Source organism: Barbus barbus (genome assembly GCF_936440315.1).
Source record: "Barbus barbus genome assembly, chromosome: 26".
Classification (NCBI taxonomy): Eukaryota; Metazoa; Chordata; class Actinopteri; order Cypriniformes; family Cyprinidae; genus Barbus; species Barbus barbus.
In genome coordinates this window covers 23247245-23271092 of record NC_136754.1, presented here as the reverse complement: position 1 = coordinate 23271092, position 23848 = coordinate 23247245, and positions in this window count along the sequence as shown.

Below are 23848 nucleotides of genomic sequence, written 5' to 3'. Positions count from 1 at the left end.
GAATGGCCATAGCAGAAGCTTTGTTTTGTGCTCAGTGACCAATTTTTGTGTTGTTTTTGAGGTTTGTGTTTGGATTATTGTACGGTTGGAAGATCCAAACATGGCCCATTATAAGATTTCTAACAGGGTCAGTCACTCATTGATTGTTTTATCTGTTGATATTTGATAGAATCCTCAACTATTTTCTGCAATTCTCCAGCTGTGGTCCTTGGAGAGTCTTTAGCCACTCAAACTCTCCTTCTCACCGTGCATTTGGACGATACAGTTTCGTAACATTTTATGTTGATAGGAAATTCTTAAATATTGCCCTGATTGTGGAAAAGGGAATTTTCACTGCTCTAGCTCTTTTCTTAAAGCCACTTTCAATTATCTTTTTCTGCACATCAGAAATATATTCTTTGGTTTTCTCATTGTGATAGATGATTAAGGGAATTTGGCCTTTGTTTTCCCTCCTATTTATATTTCTGTGAAACAGGAAGCCATGGCTGGATAATTTCATGTTCATAATCACCCTGCGGTGCTCAAAATTGTGAATATGAATGGGAATATACTTCAGAGATATTTTACTCATAAGAATTTCTAGGGGTGCCAATAATTGTGTCCAACGTGTATATGAGAAAATTTTAAATTCTTATCCAATGAAAGGTTAGATTTTTGTGAATTTTTTTAAATAAAAGATCAAAAGGATTAACAATGCAGATAAATTTTCACAGCTTCTTTGATCATATTTGCCAAGGGTGCCGATATTTTTGACCATGACTGTATGTGATTAAGCTGAATACAAATGCCAACTCAGCAACCAAAACATGAATTGCCATTTCATAAATTCTTAACTGTGAATATCATACTAATTCAGAGTTTAGATATAGAGTCTGAATATCGTATTCTTATGCTTGATTAAATCCAGTCATACAAGGGAAATATTAGAAGTATTAATATGTGCAGTGATTATTCAGAAGTCTTCTCTCAAACCGCACAAGCAAAGACTCTTCAGCACCACAATAAGTAAAATCCGTCGAAAGCAATTTAATACTCTCACTCTCTCTCTCTCTCTCTCTCTCTCTCTCTCTCTCTCTCTCGTGTGTCCGGGATACAAACACTCTCATACTCATTCATCAACTGCGCTATCCGCTGTGTAACGGCTGTTCTCTGCTTCTAGACTACAGCGAGGTTCAGCACTCTGTCTCTGCCCTTTCCCATAAGCATAGACGCATCCCGCAACGGCATACACAAGCGATCAAGAGGTTCCTCCAAAACACAGCACGACATGGATAAAGGAGATAAAGGTAAGAAACTTAAAACCGTGGAAGTATTTATTATTATGCTGGGAGAGAGTGAATGCGCTTTAGGGCTGTTTCAGGAAAAGTGGACTGCGGATCTGGTTCGGGAAGTGTACGGAACTTGATATGATGCTCAATGCAGTATCCGGAATTAAAAAGCTTGGCGAACTGCGAAAGCTCCTGTACATTTGAACATTCTGTTAGGAAGGGATCATTGGTAATGTTATATAGTTGGTGTTGAGTGAGGGGATCATATAAAAGATGAACAATAGCGTTAAAAGTGTGTGCCAAGATACAGGCAGCGACTGTCTGCTCCTCCTGTGCAGATGCTGAGCAAGTAAAAATCCTGCAAACATACCACACTGATGTAAGCTGATATATAATATGTAAGCGGTGGTGTTTTAAAATGAGGAGGCAGTTTTTATATATATTATATATATATATATATATATATATATATATATATATATTTTATATATATATATATATATATATATATATATATATATATAATAATAAAATAAAATCTAAAATGTATATAAAATATATAAAAAATGAATGTCCCTGCTACACTTATTGTTTACACTATAAATGCAAGCTATAGATTCTGTTTACAGCTAGATTTTCTGCTATTTATTCTACTTATTGCAAACAATGGCAATTATCTGCACCTCGGTATTGTAGTACAGTGTAAAATAGTATGCAGTAATAACATGTTGAGTATAAATTATAATTTTAATTCCAATTGAAGAGTTCAGATGCAAAAGCCTCTAAGTGCCGTATGAAATTTTCATCAAAAATGAGCATTTTGATCATGCTCTTGTGTTTATGTTCAGTAATTTTACTCTAATGGCAGCGTATCGGTCCTTTTCTATGCAATTAAAGTGAAATAACTGAACATAAATATCGGAGCTTGATAAAAAATGCTAATTTTAGAAGAAAATTTCAGGTGGCACTTTTGCATCTGAACTCTTCAATTATTAATTGTGTCACCTTATTGGGACAATAAATCCCTCCCTACACCTACCCGATACTTTGAGGTCAACTTTTAGATTATTTTCTTCATTATTATTGAAAATACATGCCTTTCCGACAAAATATCTGATTTGAAAATGTAGAAAAAAAAGTTCGGCAAAACACAGTTTTGAACCTTGGCCTATGGCATCAAATACAACTTCAACATACATTTCCCCATCTGCGCCACTGGCGCAGTTATGAGACTTAGGGTCTTATGCTTCACACGTTGGTGGGTGGAGTTAGAGTAAATAGTGGCGGCCAATAAGGCAGGCTATTTGCACATGTAAATAGACACTCCAGCTGAAGGTCTGGAATAGATGGCTGCTTTCATTGGCTCATGAGGCCGTTTGATCAACATGTCAAATCATAGTTTGTTTTGTTCAGCGTCACGTTTCGGAACATGTCGCCACAATAACAAACTGGTGTGTGAAACTCTCAGATGTATTTTAAAGATTATATGCCGCAAACTTTAAATATTTCTTGCACTTTTGAAAATCCGGTGTTTAGTTGACCCTGATAAGCATTCGTCGTTACATTTGTAAACACGACGGCTTTCTTCTTTCGTGAGGGGGTTGGCGCCACGGCATCTTTGTTTTCTGGCGGACCGAAAATAAACGGGACACTAGTGTCTCCCGGAAATCCGGTTTAATTCAACCAGTCAGATGAGGACTTCGACATTCCTGAAGTGTTTCCAGAAAAGTGTGCCATATGCATCAGACGTTTAGCCAACGTTCCGTGGGCGTGACGTCTGAGGCTATACAGGCACGATAACTTACATCTTTCATTTCATCAAGCTGAATGACTGACAAAGTCATCACGTTTTCAAGACAGTTCATGTTTCATTTTGACATGACACAAAGCAGTGATATCTAAGCGGGAGAGTTGTTTACTTAGTTTATAATTAGATAGCGCCATAATTTTCTTCATTCATACCGAGAGCTCACATGAAAACAAAAGGCGGGATTTATCACAAGAACCAATCAATCACATCCAATCATAACCGTTCGATGTAAGCATTGCCTCCTCTCACGTGATTTTCACCCATTCATCTCAATGAGCCTCCAGAAAAGTTATGGCACGCTTTGGGGTCTTTGTAGAAGGTCAATGGACCAAAGGGAGGCAAGCCTCCGCTGTAACTTTACCTGCGGGTGTCGCTATCAGTGTTATTTCATAAAAACAAGTGACTTTTAGACTCTTAAAATCATATTTAGTCATATTTGCGCTCTTTTATTTTTGTAATATCGATTACAAAATTCCCCCCGACGCACCATACATTATAGCACGGCTGTGATTACCTATGACACTCGGCCTGTGGTCTCGTGCCTACGGCCAAATCACAGCCATGCGATATACAGCCATATCGCACTTCTACTCGTGTGATATTGCTCATATATGCACACACATACACATACACACACACACACGCACACACACACCAGGGGCGATTCCAGGATTTTTTTTAATGGGGTGGCACGGGGGGACCAAGAACCATCCGGGGGGGGGGGGGGGGGGGCCCATGGGAAAAGTCATGTGGCCCAACACAAAAAATGGCACTGCACAAGTGCCTGAACAACTCATCTCTCTTTTTTATAAATAAAAACAACTGAACAGGCTTGTTCTCAACTTCTTTTATTCTCCAAACAAGATGGTGTGTGTGTGTGTGTGTGTGTGTCTAGTGAACTTTTTGTAAAAATTGTTCATGTTCTGAATTTCACCTGTTGCTGCAGATAGATGGCTGCTGGTGTAGTCCTCACTGGCCCTCTCTGGCTGGCTCTGACCTGTGCTGCCAGATTCAGGGCTGCTAATTTGCTGGCCAACTTGGCCCTGCCTGGTGGATTGGCTCTGACATTCACTGCACTGTCTCTTCTTGAAGAAACTTGAATGTATTGCCGCTGTTGTCCCCTTTTCATTTTTTTACACAAAATTCTGTCTAAAAATAGACCTAATAATAATAATAATAAACAACTCTAACTTAATCATCAATATTACACAAATAGTAGGCTATATTTAATAGTCATATTCTCATCTGATTAAAGACAAAATTATTTAAATATGAAGCTGTTCTTGGACATTGCAAAAAAAAAAAAAAAATAAATAATAAAAAAAAAATAAAATAAAAAAAAATATATATATATATATATATATGACTACCATGCAAGAACGTTTGTTTATTCAATACAAACAGGTGTTTTTTACTATTCCGCATCTTACAATTCCAAGTGTCAGAACGCTAACATTATTAAAACCCCACATTTTAGTGTTTACCGTGTTACTGCAGACTATTTGGGAAAGTGTTTTTGCCTTTAATCTTTGAAACAACAAGAAGAAACATAACAAAACGATTTCTATTTTAAGCAGTGGTGGTACATCATGGCAACACAAATACGCACAAGCTCTAAGGAGCTTATAGCCTATAATTATAATTTAATTCTTAAAATGAACAGAGACGTGGTCTGCAGCCTGCAAAATCACGCTTCTCCTGTTTGAGCTGTGAAACTGACAGCACTTCAATCCAATAGCGTCGTAAATATTCTGGAAATATTTGGCAGTGATCTAGTAGTTTTGTTGTACTTGCGCTATACTGCCGATTAGCGTATGACATCAGCGGCTCCCGCGCCGCAGATGTGACTTTGATCAGTCTGCGCTGTTGGGGGGCAAGCATATTTTGAGGGGGGGCGGTGCCACCCCTCTAGACACACCCCTGACACACACATACGTATATATATATATATATATATATATATATACATACAGTATCTCATAGAAGTGAGTACACCCCTCACATTTTTGTAAATATTTTATTATATCTTTTCATGTGACAACACTGAAGAAATGGCACTTTGCTACAATGTAAAGTAGTGAGTGTACAGCTTGTATAACAGTGTAAATTTGCTGTCCCCTCAAAATAACTCAACACACAGCCATTAATGTCTAAACCGCTGGCCACAAAAGTGAGTACACCCCTAAGTGAAAATGTCCAAATTGGGCCCAGTTAGCCATTTTCTCTCCCTGGTGTGATGTGACTCGTCAGTGTTACAAGGTCTCAGGTGTGAATGGGGAGGAGGTGTGTTATATTTGGTGTTATCGCTCTAACTCTCTCATGCTGGTCACTGGAAGTTCAACATGGCACCTCATGGCAAAGAACTCTCTGAGGATCTGAGAAAAAAATTGTTGCTCAACATAAAGATGTGTAGTTTATAAGAAGATTGCCAAGACCCTGAAACTGAGCTGCAGCACGGTGCCCAAGACCATACAGCGGTTTAACAGGACAGGTTCCACTCAGAACAGGCATCGCCATGGTCGACCAAAGAAGTTGAGTGCACGTGTTCAGCGTCATATCCAGAGGTTGTGTTTGGGAAATAGACGTATGAGTGCTGCCAGCATTGCTGCAGAGGTTGAAGGGGTGGGGGGTCAGCCTGTCAGTGCTCAGACCGTACGCCGCACACCGCATCAAATTGGTCTGCATGGCTGTTGTCCCAGAAGGAAGCCTCTTCTAAAGATGATGCACAAGAAAGCCCGCAAACAGTTTGCTGAAGACAAGCAGACTAAGGGCATGGATTACTGGAACCATGTCCTGTGGTCTGATGAGACCAAGATAAACATATTTGGTTCAGATGGTGTCAAGCGGTTGTGGTGGCAGCCAGGTGAGGAGTACAAAGACAAGTGTGTCTTGCCTACAGTCAAGCATGGTTGTGGGGGTGTCATGGTCTGGGGCTGCATGAGTGCTGCCAGCACTGGGGAGCTACGGTTCATTGAGGGAACCATGAATGCCAACATGTACTGTGACATACTGAAGCAGAGCATGATCTCCTCCCTTCGGAGACTAGGCCGCAGGGCAGTATTCCAACATGATAACAACCCCAAACACACTTCTGAGACAACCACTGCCTTGCTAAAGAAGCTGAGGGTAAAGGTGATGGACTGGCCAAGCATGTCTCTAGACCTAAACCCTGTTGAGCATCTGTGGGGCATCCTCAAACGGAAGGTGGAGGAGCTCAAGGTCTCTAACATTAAAACAGCTCCATGATGTCATCCAGTGGCAACCTATGAAGCTCCGGTGAACTCCATGCCCAAGAGGGTTAAGGCAGTGCTGGAAAATAATGGTGGCCACACAAAATATTGACACTTTGGGCCCAATTTGGACATTTTCACTTAGGGGTGTACTCACTAATGGGGCCAGCGGTTTAGACGTTAATGGCTGTGTTGAGTTATTTTGAGGGGACAGCAAATTTACACTGCTATACAAGCTGTACACTCACTACTTTATATTGTAGCAAAGTGTAATGTTTTTTACAGTGTTGTCACATGAAAAGATATAATAAAATATTTACAAAAATGTGAGGGGTGTACTCACTTCTGTGAGATACTGTATATATATATATATATATATATATATATATATGTATATATATATATCATATATTCCTCCGAGGATGCAAGGGAGGCAGTGTCTCCTCTCCTGAAATCGAATGAGAAAATAATCGATATTACAAAAATAAAACAGCGCAAATGTGACTAAATATATTAAAAGTCTAAAAGTCACTCGTTTTTATAAAGTAACCCTGACCAACATTAACACCCACAGGTAAAGTTACAGCAGAGGCTTGCCTCCCTTCGGTCCATTGACTTTCTACAGAGACCCCTTAGCGTGCCGTGACGTTTCTGGGGGCTCTTTGAAATGAATGGGGGGAAGTCACATGAGAGGAGGCAATGCCTCCATTGCGGCTATAATTGGGTATGATCGGTTATGATTGGATGTGACTGGTTCTTGCAATAAATCCCGCCTCTTGTTTTCATGCAAGCTCTCAGTCTGAATGAAGAAAATGATGGTGCTATTGAATAATTATAATATAAGTAAGCAACTCTCCCACTTAGATATCACTGCTTTGTGTCACTTCAAAATGAAACATGAAATGGCTTGAAAACGTGATGACTCTCAGTTTTTAGTGAGCATTCAGTTTGATGAAATGAAAGATGTATTTTCGTGACTGTGACAATGTTTGTGACAGGGGTTTTATGACGATGACCCGAAAATAAGTTGACTATTAAAAAGAACAGCAGAACATCAGTTCACAAATAAAAAATCAGTTTTTGTTTACAAGTGCAAATAGGCCGCCTTGTTGGCAGAAGTTATTTACATTAACTCTTACAAAAAAACAAAGCATTACAGAAGACTATCTTTCAATAACAGCTCTAGTGGTGTTAGTGTAAATAAATAGTGTAAATAGAATCTATAGCTATTTGAACAGTGTAAACATTAAGTGTAACAGTGTTATAAATATTTATATTTATATAGGCCTATATATATAAACCAAAAGCTGCCTCCTCATTTTAAAACACCACTGCACGCTACTGATACACACACACATATATATACATATATATATATATATATATATATACACACACACACACACACACACGTGGCCAGAATTGTTGGTACCAATGTTCTTTGTTTTCTGCTCAAGATGAGAATGTTTTGATTATTGTAGACATTTTTAGTAGACAATGCTTATATTTAAATAGTATAGATTTCAGGAGGAAAACCCTGAACAGAAACAGTGTTTTTTGCCACATGGCCTCGCGTGTATCTAAAAAATATATATATTTATAATTTTTGTCCAGACCTTTGCTTGGAAGAAAATATAGAGTTTAGTCCAATAGGTAGCTGAATTTGTCTGCACAAAAAAAAAAAAAACTGACCAAAAAAGTTCTAGCAAAAATTCAATTATTTATTTTTCATATGCAAATGTGAAAAAGTGACAAAAGTTCAAAATGTATTAAAAACAGACCAGAGAACAAACATTTCAGCCCATGCTTTCTTCAGTGTTCATGAGGCAAAAAAGCAACACCACACTTATATAGACACAATTGCAAATTGTTGACAGCTGATTTTAATCAATGAGGGATAATTGTCATGCCAAAAATTTCCCTTCACAAAATAATTGACGGGATAAATTGGTGCGTGCATATACCCACATCCCCACTCCTGGGACTCTCTCTGATGTCCATGAAAATTTTCAGTGTAAAGATTATGTTGCCTGTTCGCATTATTTAAAATGCAATTCATTTACACATCCGCAAACGGGTAAAACTTATAAAATTAAACCATTGATCACATGTAAAACAACACATGTGATATACATAATTTTGTGTTCTTGCCCTTTACTGTATGTTAGAAAAACAAAACCTGCATTGCGCACTAGAATTGTTGAACATATGGGCGCTATCAGGAGATAGGATCATACCAGTTTTTTGTCATTTTGAGTCTGCAAAACATTCTTTTTCTGATTTCAAATTCCTGGGCATTGAGGGGGTTCTTTTACATAGCAGAGCATAACCGTGATAGAAAATTGTTACAAAGAGAGGCTTTTTGGATTTTTGAGTTCAAATCATTAACCCCAACAGGATTAAATGAAGAGATGGATCTTGTATGTTTTTTGTGAAGGGAAATTGTTGGCATGACAATTATCCCTCATTGATTAAGATCAGCTGTCAACAATTTGCAATTGTGTCTATATAAGTGTGGTGTTGCTTTTTTGCCTCATGAGCACTGAAGAAAGCATGGGCTGAAACGTCTGCTCTCTGGTCTGTTTTTAATACATTTTGCACTTTTGTCACTTTTGCATATGAAAAATAAATAATTGGATTTTTGCTAGACTTTTTTTGGTCAGTTTTTTTGCAGTGTGAGGACAAATTCAGCTACCTTTTGGACTAAACACTTTCTTCTTTTTGTTCTATGCACCTGAGAACCTTTATTTTCTTTTTCCTGAGCGCACACAATTCCTGCTTTATAAGAAAATATAGAGGCCGCACCTCTTGGAACTTTAATTGTATACCCCTGACTTTTATCAAAAATAAATACTTGATTTGTATGGTTTTGTTATATCTGTCACATTTCCTTATGTGTCATGGTAGATAGGACTCTTACTATAGAATTTGATTACAGAAAAACATGGTATTTTGAACATGGTAATGGATTAAAACATAAGTAACATGCTGGATGTACATTAACCTTACATCTTAACACCTCTTTAAAAAAAGAAAGAAAAAAAGCAGATCATATATTTTGTCTATAGCCTATAAAACAGCTTCATAAAAAGGAAGATTTTAATACATGAGGATTCTGAATGGGATTTTTTTATTTAGCCATCCATTAAATGACTTGAGACTCGACTCTGACTCGTGACCAAAGACTCGAGACTTGACTCAGGCTCCAGCGACAAAGACTTCAGACTTGACCGGACTTCAGGTTAAAGACTTCAGACTTGACTCGTGAACATCTCTGGTTCAAGTATTTGCTATTGACTGTTCAAATGCGGAGTTTTGCACGTAAAGCACACCGGTCAGCTGTCGGGCAGTTTTTGTTTGTTGGCCGACAATGTGTTCTCAGTGTATTCCGCACCGTCGGCTGAAGTTGGTCCTCGTTGGCTTGTATTCAGCCGATTCGACATGTTGAATCGGCGTCGGAGCTCGTCTGGCCGTCTGATCATTCTGATTGGCTGTTCAGCTGGCGAACCAGTGCACGAGAAAAAAACCCTACTTGGCTGTCAGGTGTCTCTCTTTTTTGGACCAAGACGCTGCCGATGTCGGCCGACCCCGCAGTCTGCTTTCGTTGCCACTAGTTCGTCGGCGTCGGCCTGGTGTGTACCGGGCTTTATGCGTCGTGTTTGTATGTGTGTGTGAGGAGAACAGTGTACAGCCCGTCAGAAATCGTCTTAACCGCGGCTCATGTACTGCAAATACATATGAGCATTATCACTGTGTCTGTCACGCGACTCTGTTCCTCTTTCGGGCTTGAACTGATAAAACTAACTTGAAAGCTGAAGCTCGTGATTATGGTAACGGGTGTTACATTTCCAAAGCGTGCTTGTGGTGTTAGTCCAATCACAATGCACTGGGTCGGTTGGCCAATAATGTACAGTATTTGAAAAATAATGTGTTTTTTTAACATTAAAGCATGTTAACATATTCTATTACACCAAATACACAAAATAATGATCTTTAAAACAGCATCATATGACCCCTTTAAAAAAATAAAACATCAAAAGGATTAATAATGTATATAATAATAATATTTTCACAGACTTCTTTCATATTTACCAAGGGTACCAACAATACAGTATATATATATATATATATATATATATATATATATATATATATATATATATATATATATACAGTATATATATATATATATATATATATATATATATATATATATACAGTATATATATATATATATATATATATATATATATATACAGTATATATATATATATATATATATATATATATATATATATATATACAGTATATATATATATACAGTATATATATATATATATATATATATATATACAGTATATATATATCTCAACTAGAGCTTGTGTGACTTTGTGTTCCAAATTATTTCTGCCGACTAAGGGCTGGGCCATGTGCTACTATAAAAAGTGCTGGCTGTCCACTTTTAGGGAATGTGTGTGATGCTGCATTCGTGGCACTGAGTCTGCTGATCAGCATATGCATAACAGCAGAGATTCCAGCAAAAAGGAATATGTAAATGAAATGTAATAGGTTACAGATTACAAGTAGAGTAATTTTTCACTTGCTTTATTAAAGTAATGTAACTGATTATATTTGGCTACTTTTTGATTATTTTTCTAAATTTCTAAAGTTTTTAACTGTTAATCATTTTCAAACATGTAAACCAGGCAGGGTTTAAATCAGGCTCAACACTGATCACTGTCAGACTTTCGAAATCCTTCACCAGTTTAATTAAGATTATAATACTTTAATTTTAAAGGGGACATTGGAAGCAAAATTCACTTTTACATGGTGTTTGCATATAAATGTGTCGTAGCAGTATGTAAACATAACCACCCTACAATGATACAAATCCATTCACTTCTTTTTTAATCCCCAAAAAACCTAAACAGTCTCAGTTATCAAGCCGTTTTGATTTTCTGAGCAGTATGTCATACTGCTCAGGCCCCACCCATGGTCGCTGATGGACTATCCTGTATTTGCATACCTCCACCAGTTGTACGCTATCTGTCATTTTCTCCGTGCTTGAGCAGCTGTAACAACAACAAAGTCTCATAAGCAATGCAGGCTTTTTGTAGTTGGATATAGAAGAACATCCTGACACCAGAGCCACTGAAGACGCAGTGGATTAGTTCTGTTTTTGATGGTAATGAGCCAACGAATACACCTAAATTTGTTTATGTCTGCGCAAATAATTTTACTCCAAACTGCTTTCTGAATGAGAGACAATTCAAGGCAAGCTTCGCTAAAAAGTTAAAACTCAAGGATGGATCTGTACCCACTGTTCGTGATCTAGCTGCACCTCCAGAAGAATTAAATCTCACACTTTATATTTTTTATGATTATTTGCAAATAGCCTTTGCTCTTCCACAGAAGAGAGGGGTGGAGTGAGCAGCAGCTCATTATCATGTGAGGCATGCACTGAAAGGGTCGCTGTGAACAGAGCTGTTTATGACTATGTAAAAAGGGTGTTGTTTTACACAACTATTTAGGAATTGTAACCAAAGTATGTTGCAGACATTCACGAAGACCCTAAAGAATCATACCAACTTGTGGAAAATGCATCTGATGTCCCCTTTAATGCACAGCTTCCACAAAATCAGACTTACTTTGAGATCAATCTGAGGTTAATTACAGATTTAAAATCATAACAAGAAATAGTTTAATAGCTATGATACTGTTTTTGAAATATTTATATATATATTTGTATAGTTATACTGGAACTGGTATATTTGAGCTGTATTGAGAGCTTTTGTTCTTATTCCTAAGAGAAGTAACTTTGACTGACAAGGAAAAGGCGGGGACAGAAATGTGCTGTGTGCAGTCACAGTGAAAAGGTTTCCACTCTGTCTTCTTAGCATCATTAAGCACGACATCTTTCTGTTGACCTACACATCTTCTTTGTCCCTCTTTTTCTCATAAATAAGTGTGCTCAATTATTTCTATCTTGCTGCTGTAATAGTTTCTCCCTCATCTCTGCAATCCCTTTTGTTTGTCCAGCAGCAATGTAATAATTTCCAATGTGCATGTTCCATTGTCAAGTCAGTGTTGTACGTCATATTTACAATCTATTTATTTGAATGCTTAAGTATTTGTAGAATAATGGAGTTAAATTAAAGAAGCATATTTTCATTTAATATGTGCACAACAAAAGTATCATAACCTTCAAAAATGCTTTGCTTTACATTTGTTAGGCCTCAGTGTAATAGGACTGTCCTTAAATGTGCTAATAATTCAGTCTAGACTAGAGGAGCATGGTTAGATGATACTTTGCCCTGTTAGCAAGAAATGATCCCCTCAATAGCACAATGTAAAACTATCCTGATCTACCGGTCATTTTCTTGATTACGCCCTTCATCATTCTCTTCTCTTCTCTTCTCTTCTCTTCTCTTCTCTTCTCTTCTCTTCTCTTCTCTTCTCTTCTCTTCTCTTCTCTTCTCTTAACCCTCCTCCATCTCCCTCGCTGTGAACAATTATTCTGCTGCAGAGAAAAGACACAACTCTGCTGCAACTGTAGGCCATGCATAATTTTCTCAAAATCTTAAACACAAATCCAAATGATCAAACTAATTTAATAACATCTCTGACTCAAACATTCACTTTAAAACCATTTCACCTGTACTCAAAATCAAACAAAACTTTCAAATCATACACACATTAGTCAATAATATACACACTACAGATCATTCATTAGACCCTACATCAGAAAATGGAGAACACAGTGTCCAGTGCATGTACAATTTTTTTTTATTGTATATAGTAAACATTATGCAATTCCAGTTTTTAAAAATTGCTTAAACCATTCACTCATATACATAATCTTTAGACCAATTCTGCAAAACTACAAGCACATTATGTGCTTTAACCCTTTAAACCCGAGCCTCCCCATGAAAAAAAAACAATCAAATTACTAAGCAACCACTTAGAAACTCACCTTTTTAATGAATCAATGCTGCCTGTTCTCACTAACACATGCTTGTGATGATGAACTCTAGCAACCCCTTGAGGCAAGAAACTGCCTTTAGTTCGAGCATATTTGTGTGTTCCAAATATTAATGGAGCTTATAGGGGAGCAGAGCCTTCATGCAGAACTGTCACCAGCAGCTTTACTTCTTTGTCTTTTTGGATGGAGATGAAATGAATTAAACAAACACTGTATGTCACATGGTCTCAACAGGCCCAGAAGGATCACCACTGATGCTGCTGCTATCAGCCAAACAACTTCTGTAATTTGTGCGCATTCACCAGTTTTCCTGACTGGAAATGTCTTAATGCTTTCCCCAGACTGTTGGCCCTCTGAGGTGAGATGTGCATTCATTGTCACAGAATCAAAATGGACCCAGAGAAAGTTCACTTGTTATCAAGGCTGGAGACTGCTGTTCTTCCAATTTACAGTGGAACCAAGGGATTGAATATGGGCCAGTACTTTCTCTGTGTCCATTACTCCTTGATTTAGTGTGGGGATCAGCCAATCGTCTAGATATAGAAGAATTTGGATACCCTGTAACTGAAGGGGGGCTAAGGCCTGAGACCATTCGAGTAATACTCTCGGTGAATCATTTTAAATGAGAGTACCTTTAAGTATTGGTTGAGACTCATGAGGTCGGGAATGGGCTGATAACCACCCATTTTTTCCCAATTGTGGAGTAAACCCATTTTACTGTGCGCGCTGGGAGGTACCTCTGAAATGGCTCCTTTTCAACACACTTTGAACTTCCTCCACCAATACTGGCTCCAAAAGGGTCTCCTTGACAATAGTCATTTGGACCCCTGAAAAGGGAGGTGAAACTGCAGTTGGTACCCATGAGTTACCGTGGACAGCCCTTCGGGGAAGTGAGATGGGAATCTGACTGTTGACATGAAAGCTATATTCCTGGACACCATCAAGGCCACCACATCATGTCAATATCAGGCAGGCCGTTACGGCCTTTGAGGTGTTTTAAACCTTTGTCTAAAGGCCGGGGAATTGCCACAAGCCCTTTGAACGGTCTCCCTCAATGTAATGGAATGCACAGGTCTGTCCAACATTTCCTGAGAATCTGTATGAAAGACATGACCAGGCATTAATGGTAAATTCATCAGTTTGCTCCTATTGGCAAAGAAATCTGAGCCAGCCATATGTGCCTGCGACATAAGACAGCTGATGACATAACCTCACTTACATCACGTGTTTGTTTGTTTTCTATAAGGCCGCCAGGAGAATAGCCAAAGCATTACCGATATGAGCCGCAGATGCAGCAGCATAAACAGTGAGAAATCAGGCAGTCATCCTTAGTACACTCCTTGCCAGGACAACATGGATTCGACAAGTCAGTGGCCGGTCCCAAAGTTGTCCATGATGCTATCGCCTGCTCATCTGGTGGCATATCCCCAAGTCCAGTGTCTACTGGTTAATGGGCATTTTATAAATCCAGATACTTGCATGGAAAACAGCGTACGCATATTTCTATTTTATGCATACGTAATATTTATAAATGAGGCCCCTGGTGATTCCTCACCTCTGCAGCATCTGAATGGGAGTCTCCCCAGATTTGGATTGATGCCCACTATCGAACAGTGAGTTGGAGGCAAAAATAGACAGCACATCTTCATCTACTGCCTCTTCTCCCCAAGGCACAGATGGCGGAATTCTTTCCTGGCCGGGGGAAGAAATGGATCAGGAAAAGGAATGATGAGTGTCAATCTGTCCATTTTCTTATGTTAAGCTCTGACGTTAAGCTCTGAAGAGTAGTCAGAATCTCAAGATGTACATCTGTACTTTCTATTGGTGGAGCAGTGGTTGGTTTTTCCACACACTTATGACTTGTTGGTTTGAATTGTAGTCATACTGGACATAAAGGATGGGCCCAGGAGCAGGACTGGGTCATCCTGCCTTAGAAAACAGACGGTCGGCTGTGGGAGAGCACGACACCTCTTGTTTGACTCGTATGTCTCTGGTGGGCCTGGCTGCTACCAAGGAAGCGGGGGTGAGATAACAACCCACTCCCCAGAAGAGACTCGAGCCTAAATCCATCTCCTTAGACCACTCTCACCAGCTGCACTGCAAGGATTATCTATATCCTCTGTCAGGGGGCAATCTCTATACATGAGGGGCATCCTGATGTAATTAAGCCAACAAAAAGATGACCTTCACCTGTACGCGAACACATTCAGAAGGCTTATACCAACCCCCACTGATCGTGATCAACTTTGGGGGGCGCTATTTCCAGCCCCCAGGGGGCTATCGACTCGGCGTTGGCAGCGTCAAAGTCTACCTTCTTATCAAGTTTGGAGTCGCTAGGCCTCTACGTTCTCGGCCTGGCCGCGGTCAAAATTCCATCCAAAATTCCACTCAATTTTAACTGAAAATTGAGTGTTTAATCTTATTATTATACATTACTGACACTCTATCCTCCAATTTGATACTGTTAAGTGCTTTGACACAATCTGTATTGTTAAAAGCGCTATATAAATAAAGGTGACTTGACTTAACTAGAAAAATTGACCTTTAGTAGCAAGCGAACATACTCTGAAGATCCAAAATAAACCCCACAAACTGCGAACAGTAGTTAAGGTAATTTAGCCCACACAAGGAACTGACGTGCACCAGTACGCGAATGTACCAAGCAAGTCTCCAACCACTGCAAACAGTGATATACGGTAATAAAAGGGTTTAATATTACCAAAAACATTGCAATAGAAGTATATTCTATTTTTATTTTGATAGATTTCTGAAAGAGAACAGAATTACACCAGCACTGCATAGCTTAGCATACTAGCTAACTACAAAACAATGCAAAGCAATAATGCCATATAACCACCACAATTCACAGGGACACAAGGCACCTGTACCATTAGGTGATGAATTGAATGGTGGATAATCAATTTAATTCTGTTTTCCTACCTGTACCTGGTCTTTTGAGGCGAGAATGAGCCGGAAGTTCATCCTGCTTTTTATAGTGCGGGAAGCTCCGCCTCTGGGGTCATGGGCATGACTTTGTTACATAAGGTCTCGAGAGAAGGCGGAACGAAGTTTTATCATATCCTATTAAGACCGTAGTCAGAGTAAGGTTGAAATAGATCCGGCTGCTCTCGAAACGCTATCACGGTACTTTGATGCCACAAGTGACCGTGGCGTGGCGTCCGCGCTGGTTCAAGTCGGACAAATTTTCTAACCGGCATGCACTGCTTCAAGTCAGCCGCCGATCGGTTTTTATGGCGCTGCATGAAGTCGAAAACACCTAATGCTATAATTAATTTTTTTTTATTGCAAAAACACAAATACAATAAGGCAATGCAAAATCATAAGATGATCTTTAAGAACAGAGCACCAATCAAAATAAAAATAATAAAATAATAATAATAAATAAATAAAATAAATACAAGAGAAAAAACAAATAAAGAGAATTAATTACACAATAGGGTCTTCTAATAGTTTAAATTTCTGCAATAAACTAAACAGTTTTCTTCCAGTTTTGCATTTTAGAAATCTTACAGATTTACAGTACATCCAAAATTCCTTTTGAAAAATTTCCTTTGTTTTAAGGCACTTACATTTATGAATATAAAATTTGCCCAAAATGAGAATAATATTCAGTATAAATTGAGTACATACATCTTCCATTAATGAACCAAAAATTATATCATTTTTGGAAAATTGAGAAGACAGCTTGACTGAAACTTTAAGCCACTTGAATGTATCATATCAAAAGGCTCTACTGAATGAACAGTCAATGAATAAATGTACAGTCGTTTCAATATCAACATCACAAAAGGTACAATTATTGTGATATTAAATCTATATCTAAGAATCTCTAAAGATGGATAGATATCATTCAAAATTTTAAAGTGCACTTCCTTGGATTTAGGGGGTATGGGAAAGGAGATACATGGTTCTTAATTAAAAAATAGAACTCTTGGGAAAAATAACAAGAGTCATGTTATTTCGACTAGCTTGATTTGGAAACTTATCTTGGATCAATAAAGTTCTTATCAATTTATTTAGCAGGCTACACCTAATAAAATCTTACCCATTTATTATTAAAGAAGGTAAATGAAGAGCTTCAGTTACACTGGGCACTGTATTACTAACCAACAGTACAAAGGCCTTTGGAATGCAGTTCAACACCTTATTATATTGTTTGTAATCACAATGAATTTTATATTTTCCACAAAAAGTACTGTGATCCATAAAATAACCATCTTTCCCTAGCAGGTGAACAACAGACCAAACACCCCTCTCCCACCAATCTCTAATAAAGAGTGACTTATTTCTAAATAAAATGTACCTATTATTCCACATTGGTGAATTATGCAGGAAAAAATTATGTTTAGAAATCAACTTCCAATATAAAAGAACCTGCTAATGAAATTCTGTCAATTTGAGAGGAAGTTTTTGTATTGAAAAACGTCTCGGGTTACGTATGTAACCCTGGTTCCCTGAAGGGAACGAGACGCTGCGTCGAACGCAACGGGGAACGCCCTCAGCGTGACCGCGCTCTGAACCAGAGTGTAAAAGTGTCCTATGAAAGGGCGAGACGTCATAGGCGGGTGACGTCACTGACCGGAAAGCATAAAAGCACGTGCGGTGGAGCCGGCGTTTGCTTCCAGGAATGAAGCAACCGCCCGCAGGGATACAGGAAGTATGGCTTCGAGACGCAGCGTCTCGTTCCCTTCAGGGAACCAGGGTTACATACGTAACCCGAGACGTTCCCTTCCAGGAACTCGAGCTGCGTCAAACGCTACGGGGAACGAGATGCCAACGCCACCAGACTTCCAAATACTTGCCCTGTGTGTATCACTGGGAGCACAACGAGGGCGAGAGAACAGAAGAGCCGGGAGTGGCCCTGAGATCAAGGTCGTAAAACCGGACAAAGAGGGGCGTGGACCAACCCGCAGCATCGCAAATATCTTGCATAGGGACCCCTGCCAGAAAGGCCTTAGAGGCCGCCATACTCCTAGTAGAGTGGGCCTTAACCCCCAAAGGCGAGGGGAGACCTGAGGACTCATATGCCAGAGAAATAGTATCCACTATCCACCTGCTAAGGGTCTGCTTAGATGCAGGCAGACCCCGCTTAGGAGGACCGAAGCAGACTAGCAATTGGTCCGTCCTTCTCCACAGGGCAGCTCTGTGGACGTATGCGTCCAGTGCTCGCACTGGACACACACAGTTAAGCTTTCGCTGGTCAGGCTCCCGAAAGGGAGGAGGACTGAAGGCCTGCAGCACGACCGGCCGTGGGGTAGAAGAGGGGACTTTAGGAATATAACCCGCTCGAGGGTGGAGAAAAGCTTTAGCCATGCCAGGGGCAAAGTCAAGGTAAGAAGGGGCCACGGAAAGGGCCTGCAAGTCCCCAACTCTCTTTAAGGAAGAGATAGCCAATAGGAAGGTGGTCTTTATAGAGAGAAGGCAATCAGAGATCTCTTCGAGAGGCTCGAAAGGCGGTTTACAGAGAGCTTCTAATACCACAGCCAGGTCCCACGTAGGGACACGGGATCGTACTGGAGGCCTCAGCCTCAGCGCACCGCGGAGGAAACGTGTAACCAGGGGGTGTCTACCCACTGAGAGTCCACCAAGAAGGGCGTGGTAGGCCGATAAAGCCGCCACGTAAACCTTCAGGGTGGAGTGAGTTACCCCTGCAGAGAAACGAGCCTGTAGGAACTCCAGCACTGTACCTATCGGGCAGTTAACTGGGTCAAGGTGGCGGTCTCCGCACCAAGAAGTGAAAAGCTTCCACTTCAGGGCATACAGTTTCCTCGTAGAGGGAGCTCTGGACTGGAGGATGGTCTCAACAACCTCGGTTGAGAGACCGGAAGCTATGAGCTGCGCCCCCTCAGGGGCCATGCCCGCAGCTTCCATGACTCCGGGCAGGGGTGGAAGATGGTGCCCCCTGCCTGTGAGAGGAGATCCCTCCTGACGGGAATCTCCCACGGAGAGCCGTCGAGGAGAGAAATCAGGTCCGAGAACCACACTCGGCCCGGCCAGAACGGTGCTACCAACAGTAGGCTGACCTCGTCCTGGCGCACTCTCGCCAGAACTCCCGGGAGCAGAGCGATCGGGGGAAAGGCGTACAGACGAAGCCTCGGCCAAGCCTGTACCATAGCGTCCAGTCCCAGAGGAGCTGGAGGAACTAGAGAGAACCAGAGGGGACATTGTGTCGACTCTCGAGTCGCAAAGAGGTCCACCTGAGCCTGGCCAAAAATTCTCCATATCTGCTTCACCACCTCGGGGTGAAGCATCCATTCCCCGGGCCTCGGCCCCTGCCTCGACAGGATGTCTGCTCCCACATTGAGATACCCAGGGATGAAAATGGCTCTGAGCGAGCGAAGTTTGCCCTGGGACCACACAAGGATCTGGTGCGCCAGCTTGTATAAGGGGCGCGAACGCAGACCTCCCTGGTGGTTGATGTAAGAGACCACCGATGTGCTGTCGGTGCGCACCAACACATGGTGATCTCTTAGGTCTGGGAGAAAGTGCTTGAGTGCACGAAACACGGCCAACATTTCCAAACAATTGATATGCCACGTTAGATGGCGACCGCTCCACAGACCGCGGGCAGGGTGGCCACTCATGACCGCTCCCCATCCGGTGAGGGATGCGTCCGTCGCTAGCATTACGCGGCGACAAGAGGCTCCCAGCACCGGGCCCTGAGACAAGAACCAAGCTTGGCTCCACATGTCTAAGGCACGTAGGCATCGCCGCGTGACCTTGATCATGCGAAGCGGGTTTCCCCTCGGGGAGAACCCCTTGGTCTTGAGCCACCACTGTAGGGGTCTCATGTACAGGAGGCCAAAAGTAATCACGTTGGACGCAGCTGCCATGAGCCCCAGCAGCTTCTGAAACTGCTTGACAGTGAGTGACTGGCCCTCTTTCACTCTCTTGACCGAGGTGAGGATCGACTCGATCCGAGCAGGAGACAAACGTGCCTGCATCGTGGTCGAATCCCACACCACGCCTAGATAAGTGGTTCTCTGAACTGGAGAAAGTACACTTTTCTTGGCGTTTAGTCTTAACCCCAGCGCCTTCATATGGGCGAGAACGACATCTCGATGCCGAACTGCCAGTTGCTCTGATCGAGCTAAAATCAACCAATCGTCGATATAATTGAGTATGCGGATGCCCTGGAGTCACAGAGGAGCCAGAGCAGCATCGACACACTTCGTGAAGGTGCGGGGCGAGAGTGCAAGGCCAAAAGGAAGAACCCGGAATTGGTAAGCTTTCCCCCCAAAAGCAAACCTCAGGAACTTCCTGTGAGGAGGAAGGATGGAGACATGGAAATATGCATCTTTTAGATCTATGGTCACAAACCAGTCCTCGGACCTGATCTGAGACACGACCTGATTGATCGTTAGCATCCTGAACTTCAGTCGCATGACTGAGCGGTTCAACTGACGCAGATCTAGAATGGGACGCAAGCCTCCATCCTTCTTTGGAACGATGAAGTACCGGCTGTTGAACCCGGACTCCCTTTCGTGAGGAGGGACCACCTCGATGGCCTCCTTCCTCAAGAGAGTGTTTACTTCCTGTTCCAAAATCAGAGCCTGCTGGGGGCCCACGCACGTGGGAATCACCCCGTTGAAAGGCGGTGGCGGAGCGCCGAACTGAATACGATAGCCTTCCTCTACAGTACGCAGGACCCATTGAGATACATTCGGCAGTAGTTTCCACGCTGCCAAATGGTCTACTAAGGGAACCAGTCTCTCGAGACTGGCCTCTGATGTAACTAGAGCTGCTGGCTCGGTGCCCTGAAGCGGCGAACCGGCAGGAGACGGCCGAACCAGGAACTCTAGCGACCCCCGCAGGGGTGGCGAGCTTCTCAGCTCCGCTACACTTCGGGGCGGAAGAAACTGAGAGTATTGCTCGCTGGAGCCAGCTGCGCCCTGGAACTCTGGCAGGGTTGGCAGACTGATCTCCCGAGGGCACTGGGAGGAGACGGACACCCGATCTGCCCCAGGGGGTGTGCCCTCGAAAGCCCCGGGCCACGCCCCTTGAGGGCTTGTTAGCCGAGGACCTCTTCGACTTAAGAACAGTCCTCAGATCCGGCTTAGCCTTAGATGTCCCCGACTCAGAGCGCTTGCCCCCACGACCCCACCCCGGTGGGGTGCGAGTAGCAACGCTCTGTTTCTGCGCCTCCCTGTATGAGGAGCTGGTACGCGGTGAGGGCTGCTCCCGCCTAGCAGCCCCCTGAGCTGGAGAACGGCGAGGGAGAAACCGCTGAAACGCCACCGCTTGTCTACGAGCCTCCTGGTACCTGTCGACCGCATTGACGGAGTCGCCGAACAGGCCAGAAGGCGCAAGCGGGGCGTCCATAAGAAGGACCTTGTCCTTATCTTGTAAATCGGACAAGGTCAACCACAAATGTCTCTCCACAGCCACCAGTGCTGCCATAGACCTGCCAATGGCTCGGGCGGTCTCTTTGGTGGCGCGGAGAGAAAGATCAGCGGTTTTACGGAGTTCGGTAATATCTTCAGGCCCGAACCCCTCTCCCTCATCCAGCTCTTTTAGCAGGTCGGCCTGGTATGCCTGCAACACCGCCATAGTGTGCAGACATGCACCAGCCTGACCTGCAGCCGCGTACCCCTTGCCCACCAATGCTGAAGTAGTACGCAGCGGCTTGGAGGGCAAGGATGGAGCCTTTAGAGACGACGCCGAGCGAGGGGACAGATAGCTCGCAAGCGTCTGTTCCACTCGTGGCATCGCTCTATAACCGTGCTCACTCACCCCCGCCACATTACTATAATTTCCAGAGGCGGGGATGAAGAGACGGGCCGAGAATGGTTTAGCCCACGATCTCGACACCTCGGTGTGGAGATCAGGAAAAAACGGCAGGCTCCGTCGTGGAGGTGGCAGTCTAGCACGCAAAAATCTCTCATCGAGTTTACTAGACTGTGGTTCGACCGCCGTCTCAGCGGGGCAGCTGATATTTAATTTGGCTGCCGCGCGAGTTATAACCTCCACTAACTCCTCATACTGGGGCGGAAGAGGGTGCGAAACCTCATCGACACTCTCCAACTCAACCTCCTCGGAGGAAGAGAGGAGAAGCGTCGAGCCGCGCCCCGGGGGGGAAGAATCCGCGGAACGGGCTTCCGATCCCGGAGAGCGGCCGCTGGGTCTGATAGGCGGGGAAGAAGATAGGGACTGGCCCGTCTCGCTTCCCACTACCAGATCCACCTGCGAGCCCCACGAGTGCAGCCGCCGCTCCGCCTCGGCGGAAGCGGGACCAGCCCCGCGGGGAACGCTGGCGAAGGCTCCCTCGCGAAAGAGAGCCTTCCGGGAGCGGAGTGCATGCAGTGAAAGAAGCTCGCAATGCGGGCAGCCGACTCACTCGAGAGCCGACTCTGCATGACTCGCTCCCAAGCAGACCACACACAGCTCGTGAGTATCCCCCGCAGTGATGTAGCGTCTGCAAGGGGGAACACACGGTCTGAAATGCGGTCTGCTCTCGCCCGAGTGCTTTATCTTTTTAGCACTCTTAGACATGTTGAACAGAATCCTTTTTAGGACGTACAACACCAAATAAGACTGACAACATGCAAGGACAATACACACAGACAGAGAGGCGGTTGCTGAATGACAAAAAGCAAACGCCGGCTCCACCGCACGTGCTTTTATGCTTTCCGGTCAGTGACGTCACCCGCCTATGACGTCTCGCCCTTTCATAGGACACTTTTACACTCTGGTTCAGAGCGCGGTCACGCTGAGGGCGTTCCCCGTAGCGTTCGACGCAGCTCGAGTTCCTGGAAGGGAATCACAGCGTAATAAAAATTCTATTCCACCAACAGTTTTAAAAATATTTCTAGGAGCACAGAACCAGAAACTGTTCTCATTTATTAATCTTTTTTTAAGCCAATTTATCTTAAAAGTCCCATTCATAAAGTCAAAGTCTATGGCCAGTAAACCCCCTTCTTTGTAATCTTTCACTAGTGTCCCTTTTTTAACATAATGAGCTTTTCTCTTCCAAATGTAATTAAAGTTCATCTGATCAATTAACTTAATTTTCTTATTAGAAATGGGAAGGGATCCTGCAGGGTAAATGCATCTAGACAGAGATTCCACTTTTGTCAGTAAAATTCTTCCAAATATAAAAATGTCTCTCTGCATCCATCTGTCCAATCTGGCCTTACATTCATCAATTCTATTAGATATATTAAGAGTTTCACTTAGTTCTTTTTCTTTGATAAGTAGAATACCAAGATATTTGATCCTAGATTTAATTGGTACATTGCAAATTTGCATAAAATTAGATTCTTTCAATGTCATTATTTCACATTTACTTAGATTAAGACATAAACCCGAGGCATTGGAAAAAAATTTAATAATTTGGAGAGTTTTTGGAACCTGATCGATATTCTTTAGAAATAAGACTGTCGTCAGCCAATTGACTGATCACTATGGAATCATCAAAAATCTTCAATTGCTCAATATCAGAAGTTTTTAATTGCGAGGGCAAGCATTTCAACGGCCAAAATAAAAAGTAAAGGCGAAATGGGACAGCCTTGTTTAATACCTCGACTTATATTAAAGC